Source organism: Nerophis ophidion, linkage group LG11 (genome assembly GCF_033978795.1).
Source record: "Nerophis ophidion isolate RoL-2023_Sa linkage group LG11, RoL_Noph_v1.0, whole genome shotgun sequence".
In the NCBI taxonomy this organism is placed as follows: Eukaryota; Metazoa; Chordata; class Actinopteri; order Syngnathiformes; family Syngnathidae; genus Nerophis; species Nerophis ophidion.
In genome coordinates this window covers 68863460-68871374 of record NC_084621.1, presented here as the reverse complement: position 1 = coordinate 68871374, position 7915 = coordinate 68863460, and positions in this window count along the sequence as shown.

Here is a 7915-nt window from a genome sequence, read left to right as displayed (position 1 = left end):
AGTGGTTGAAAGTCAAGCGATGCTCCACAAACTAATCATGAGGTTCGTGTGGAAATCAACTTCATCTTCAGCTTTTTTGCTGCTGTAATGACAGCATTTGGCCACAAGGCAGAATGTTTTTGTGGCGTCGGCGAGACTTTTCTGGTCTCGCAGAGACGTGAGGTGGCGGCCATTTCCTTTTTTGACATCAATCTATCATTTGTGGTGAGAATGTTGTGGTGTGCAGCCTACATGACACTTTTACACTGCAGATGTTTCCACAAGCAAACACCAGCCTCGGCCTCACCTTGGACTGCAGGCCATCCGTCACGCTGACCGCTCGATACTCAGCGACATGTGAGGGAAGAGATAAAGGCTGGGAGGAAGTCATATCGATCTTTGGCATCAAAGCACCTTCCAGCTCCACCGCACCACAACATCCAATTCTTCTAATTGTTGTTTTATTCCACTGGCTGCTTCTGAAGAGACGAGCAAACCTGGGAGAAGTCGGTGAAAAGGAATAACTTTTATTTTGAAAGGACCAAAGTATTGCATGTGTTCCTTCTTGACTGCACTTAAATGTAGAATATAGTTATATTATTCATATATTATATATATTATATGATTTATTATTATCATTGTTTATTGTGAACAAACTGTGGTGCTGAATTCCCCCCCAGGGATCAATAAAGTACTTTCTATTCTATTCTATAATAGATGGAGAAAATAAAAGTGGCAGACTTAGGAGACGTGATATCATTTTTACCAAAATTTATAATTCAAGACTTAAATCAGAATATCCTAAAAAAAAAAAGTTTACATTTCAAGAGAAAAAAAAATACAATAAAAAAAAATGAAGTCAGAATATCACCAGAAAAAAGACGTAATCTTACAAGAACTAAATGTGAAAATCCTGTGACAAAAGTTGTCATTCTTCCCAAAAAAAGTCATCATTTTCCGAGAATAAAGTCGACATATCACAAAAAGAAGCTTTTTTTCTTTCTTTACAGCTACTCAGAAAATGATGATGAAGTAGATGTAGATGATCTATATCACTCAGACAGATGAAGTAGATGTAGATGATCTATATCACTCAGACAGATGATGTAGATGTAGATGATCTATATCACTCAGACAGATGATGTAGATGTAGATGATCTATATCACTCAGACATATGATGAAGTAGATGTAGATGATCCATATCACTCAGACAGATGATGAAGTAGATGTAGATGATCTATATCACTCTGACAAATGATAAAGTAGATGTAGATGATCCATATCACTCAGACAGATGATAAAGTAGATGTAGATGATCCATATCACTCAGACAGATGATGAAGTAGATGTAGATGATCTATATCAGTCTGACGGATGAAGTAGATGTAGATGATCTATATCAGTCTGATGGATGAAGTAGATGTAGATGATCTATATCAGTCTGACAAATGATGAAGTAGATGTAGATGATCTATATCAGTCTGATGGATGAAGTAGATGTAGATGATCTATATCAGTCTGACAAATGATGAAGTAGATGTAGATGATCTATATCACTCAGAAAATGATGATGTAGATGTAGATGATCTATATCAGTCTGACGGATGAAGTAGATGTAGATGATCTATATCAGTCTGATGGATGAAGTAGATGTAGATGATCTATATCAGTCTGACAAATGATGAAGTAGATGTAGATGATCTATATCAGTCTGATGGATGAAGTAGATGTAGATGATCTATATCAGTCTGACAAATGATGAAGTAGATGTAGATGATCTATATCACTCAGAAAATGATGATGTAGATGTAGATGATCTATATCAGTCTGACAAATGATGAAGTAGATGTAGATGATCTACATCTGCTCAACACATTGACTTTAGAAGAGAGAAGTGTTGTTTGTTTTTTACTTTATTGAGTGGCAACACTAAATGGTCCCTAGTGCGTGAAAGTTGTACATCTGTGATGAGGTGGTGACTTGTCAAGGGAGTACCCTGCCTTCCTTATCCAGGGTGTATAGCCACCTTCCGCCCGAATGCAGCTGGGATAGGCTCCAGCACCCCCGCTACCCCAAACAGGACAAGCAGTAGAGTATGGATGGATGGATGGATGGATGGACGGATGGATGGATGGATGGATGGACGGATGGATGGATGGATGGATGGATGGATGGATGGATGGATGGATGGACGGATGGATGGATGGATGGATGGATGGATTTCTATTGACGTGTGTCAGGTCAAGCTTCAGGGTGTCTTGGCTGAATGAGCAGGTATCACCTGGACACCTGGGTCTCCTTGGACGTATCCTGGCTGGTCCATGCAGACTGGACACTGACCCAGAGTTGGTGGGCGGCCAAGGGTGGAGTCGGCTCTCTTGGTTGCTTTGTTGGGTCTGCTCCTGTCTCTGGCCAGGCTCCGCCCACCCCAGCGTGGAAGACCACCACAGTCTATATGTTATTTTGCTTTGTTTTTAGTGGCTGTGTGTAGAAGTGTGTGCTTGCTTCCTCTCTGCTCGTTCTACGTCTTTCACGTCCTTCTGATGTTTCCCTCTTACACACAGCTTTTGTCTGCTATGGCTAAGAGGTTTTTCTTTTTCTTCCTTGGCCTCAGTCTGGACCCCTCACCAGGGGCCCAGCCAGAGACTGATTTTTTTTTTGGGGGGGTGGGGGGGGGGGGGGGGGTTGTGCTGAGAATGTTAATTTCCCCTCAAGGATTATCAAAGTATTTCTGCTTCTGATTCTGAGATGGGGTTTGCCTTAGGAGCTGGACAGGACAAAAAAAAAGGATGAAAATAGAAAAAGAGAGAGAGAGAAAAAAAAAGTGATTTGCGGCAGCAGCCATTCAGTGAACAAATGTTTCCAGGCTTTTTATCTGATTAGACGAGTGAAAGAGCTCGATGAGGTCTAATAACATTAGCCAGAGCTCAGGGATGCGCTTAGACGGGCAGCCAGAGCCAGCCTAGCTAGCATTGATCTGCTCTGCTCTTTCATTTATTCCTCAAATATTGATACTGGACATGATCTGCTGCTCCACATGATCTGATTCTGTCAGGTCCAGGAGATTTGTTGCCATGTGGCGCCTCCACTGTGGACAGAAGGAGTTGACATGAGGCCTCATCCTCAAGCATCTTTGCACAAAAGTGATTGACAATGTGGGCCGACAGTAGTGATTGACAATGTGGGCCGACAGTAGTGATTGACAATGTGGGCCGACAGTAGTGATTGACAATGCGGGCCGACAGTAGTGATTGACAATGCGGGCCGACAGTAGTGATTGACAATGTGGGCCGACAGTAGTGATTGACAATGTGGGCCGACAGTAGTGATTGACAATGTGGGCCGACAGTAGTGATTGACAATGTGGGCCGACAGTAGTGATTGACAATGTGGGCCGACAGTAGTGATTGACAATGTGGGCCGACAGTAGTGATTGACAATGTGGGCCGACAGTAGTGATTGACAATGTGGGCCGACAGTAGTGATTGACAATGTGGGCCGACAGTAGTGATTGACGATGTGGGCCGACAGTAGTGATTGACAATGTGGGCCGACAGTAGTGATTGACGATGTGGGCCGACAGTAGTGATTGACGATGTGGGCCGACAGTAGTGATTGACAATGTGGGCCGACAGTAGTGATTGACGATGTGGGCCGACAGTAGTGATTGACAATGTGGGCCGACAGTAGTGATTGACGATGTGGGCCGACAGTAGTGATTGACGATGTGGGCCGACAGTAGTGATTGACGATGTGGGCCGACAGTAGTGATTGACGATGTGGGCCGACAGTAGTGATTGACAATGTGGGCCGACAGTAGTGATTGACAATGTGGGCCGACAGTAGTGATTGACAATGTGGGCCGACAGTAGTGATTGACAATGTTGGCCGACAGTAGTGATTGACAATGTTGGCCGACAGTAGTGATTGACAATGTGGGCCGACAGTAGTGATTGACAATGTGGGCCGACAGTAGTGATTGACAATGTGGGCCGACAGTAGTGATTGACAATGTGGGCCGACAGTAGTGATTGACAATGTGGGCCGACAGTAGTGATTGACAATGTGGGCCGACAGTAGTGATTGACAATGTGGGCCGACAGTAGTGATTGACAATGTGGGCCGACAGTAGTGATTGACAATGTTGGCCGACAGTAGTGATTGACAATGTGGGCCGACAGTAGTGATTGACAATGTGGGCCGACAGTAGTGATTGACAATGTGGGCCGACAGTAGTGATTGACAATGTGGGCCGACAGTAGTGATTGACAATGTGGGCCGACAGTAGTGATTGACGATGTGGGCCGACAGTAGTGATTGACGATGTGGGCCGACAGTAGTGATTGACGATGTGGGCCGACAGTAGTGATTGACGATGTGGGCCGACAGTAGTGATTGACGATGTGGGCCGACAGTAGTGATTGACAATGTGGGCCGACAGTAGTGATTGACAATGTGGGCCGACAGTAGTGATTGACAATGTGGGCCGACAGTAGTGATTGACAATGTGGGCCGACAGTAGTGATTGACAATGTGGGCCGACAGTAGTGATTGACAATGTGGGCCGACAGTAGTGATTGACAATGTGGGCCGACAGTAGTGATTGACAATGTGGGCCGACAGTAGTGATTGACAATGTGGGCCGACAGTAGTGATTGACAATGTGGGCCGACAGTAGTGATTGACAATGTGGGCCGACAGTAGTGATTGACAATGTGGGCCGACAGTAGTGATTGACAATGTGGGCCGACAGTAGTGATTGACAATGTGGGCCGACAGTAGTGATTGACGATGTGGGCCGACAGTAGTGATTGACGATGTGGGCCGACAGTAGTGATTGACAATGTGGGCCGACAGTAGTGATTGACAATGTGGGCCGACAGTAGTGATTGACAATGTGGGCCGACAGTAGTGATTGACAATGTGGGCCGACAGTAGTGATTGACAATGTGGGCCGACAGTAGTGATTGACGATGTGGGCCGACAGTAGTGATTGACAATGTGGGCCGACAGTAGTGATTGACAATGTGGGCCGACAGTAGTGATTGACAATGTTGGCCGACAGTAGTGATTGACAATGTGGGCCGACAGTAGTGATTGACGATGTGGGCCGACAGTAGTGATTGACGATGTGGGCCGACAGTAGTGATTGACGATGTGGGCCGACAGTAGTGATTGACAATGTGGGCCGACAGTAGTGATTGACGATGTGGGCCGACAGTAGTGATTGACGATGTGGGCCGACAGTAGTGATTGACGATGTGGGCCGACAGTAGTGATTGACAATGTGGGCCGACAGTAGTGATTGACAATGTGGGCCGACAGTAGTGATTGACAATGTTGGCCGACAGTAGTGATTGACAATGTGGGCCGACAGTAGTGATTGACGATGTGGGCCGACAGTAGTGATTGACAATGTGGGCCGACAGTAGTGATTGACAATGTGGGCCGACAGTAGTGATTGACAATGTTGGCCGACAGTAGTGATTGACAATGTGGGCCGACAGTAGTGATTGACAATGTGGGCCGACAGTAGTGATTGACAATGTGGGCCGACAGTAGCGATTGACGATGCGGGCCGACAGTAGTGATTGACAATGTGGGCCGACAGTAGTGATTGACAATGTGGGCCGACAGTAGTGATTGACAATGTTGGCCGACAGTAGTGATTGACAATGTGGGCCGACAGTAGTGATTGACAATGTGGGCCGACAGTAGTGATTGACAATGTGGGCCGACAGTAGTGATTGACAATGTGGGCCGACAGTAGTGATTGACAATGTGGGCCGACAGTAGTGATTGACAATGTGGGCCGACAGTAGTGATTGACAATGTGGGCCGACAGTAGTGATTGACGATGTGGGCCGACAGTAGTGATTGACGATGTGGGCCGACAGTAGTGATTGACAATGTGGGCCGACAGTAGTGATTGACGATGTGGGCCGACAGTAGTGATTGACAATGTGGGCCGACAGTAGTGATTGACAATGTGGGCCGACAGTAGTGATTGACAATGTGGGCCGACAGTAGCGATTGACAATGTGGGCCGACAGTAGCGATTGACAATGTGGGCCGACAGTAGCGATTGACAATGTGGGCCGACAGTAGCGATTGACAATGTGGGCCGACAGTAGCGATTGACAATGTGGGCCGACAGTAGTGATTGACAATGTGGGCCGACAGTAGTGATTGACAATGTGGGCCGACAGTAGTGATTGACAATGTGGGCCGACAGTAGTGATTGACAATGTGGGCCGACAGTAGAGATTGACAATGTGGGCCGACAGTAGCGATTGACAATGTGGGCCGACAGTAGCGATTGACAATGTGGGCCGACAGTAGCGATTGACAATGTGGGCCGACAGTAGCGATTGACAATGTGGGCCGACAGTAGCGATTGACAATGTGGGCCGACAGTAGCGATTGACAATGTGGGCCGACAGTAGCGATTGACAATGTGGGCCGACAGTAGCGATTGACAATGTGGGCCGACAGTAGCGATTGACAATGTGGGCCGACAGTAGTGATTGACGATGTGGGCCGACAGTAGTGATTGACAATGTGGGCCGACAGTAGCGATTGACAATGTGGGCCGACAGTAGCGATTGACAATGTGGGCCGACAGTAGCGATTGACAATGTGGGCCGACAGTAGCGATTGACAATGTGGGCCGACAGTAGCGATTGACAATGTGGGCCGACAGTAGCGATTGACAATGTGGGCCGACAGTAGCGATTGACAATGTGGGCCGACAGTAGCGATTGACAATGTGGGCCGACAGTAGCGATTGACAATGTGGGCCGACAGTAGTGATTGACAATGTGGGCCGACAGTAGTGATTGACAATGTGGGCTGACAGTAGTGCATCCCCTGTCATCCTAGTACCCCCCCCCCCCAGAGTGGAGTTGTACAGTCTAATGGCGTGTGGGACAAAGGAGTTTTTGAGTCTATTAGTCCTGCACTTGGGATGAAGCAGTCTAGAACTGAACAGGCTCCTCTGGCTACTGATAACACTATGCAGAGGGTGACTGGCATCATCCAGGATGCTCACTAGTTTGTCAACAGTCCTCTTCTCTGCCACCCTCACCAGTGAGTCCACTTTCATTCCCATTGTAGAACCGGCCCGCCTGATCACTTTGTCCAGTCTGGAGCTGTCCTTCTTAGATGTACTGCCCCCCCCAGCACACTACCATGTAGAACAGAACACAGGCCACCACAGACTGGTAGTACATCCACAGGTGTTTTCTACAAATGTTGAAGGAGTGCAGTCTCCTGAGGAAGTACAGCCTGCTCTGTCCTTTCTTGTACTGGTGGTCCGTGTTAACAGTCCAGTCCAGCTTATTGTCCACCCAAACCCCGAGGTACTTGAATGAGTCCACGGTCTGTACCTCAACTCCCTCGATCACAACAGGTTGTGACCGTGGACTCGACCTCCCAAAGTCAATGACCAGCTCCTTGGTCTTTGATGGTATACCACAGTTTAAGTGTTATGTGTAGGACTGAGTCCCTAGAACCGGGGTGTCAAACTCATTTTCATTGGAGGGCCACATCGCAGTTTTGGTGGCCCTCAAAGTGTTAGCAAATGGATTAGATGGAACCCAAGGATGCAGAGACGTATTGTTTGTAGACAAAAAGTTCTTCCTTTATTCTGGGCGGAAGGAGGATGTGGCCACAAAACACAAAGCGATGGTGGAGCACAAAAACACACCATAAAAAACTACTTAGATAAATGCTAAACTAAACCAAAAGCACTAGTCAAGACTAGGTATAATACTAACAGATAAGATGAAAAAACAAAGGAGCAAAGTACAAACATAAAACACAAGACAAGGCTAGGACAAATACTTCAAGAACAAAGTGAAACAGAAAAACAAAATTGTAAACTGAAAGTGTTAGTGGAAGCTAGGGAAACAGCTAAAGCTGTAAGATGCACGA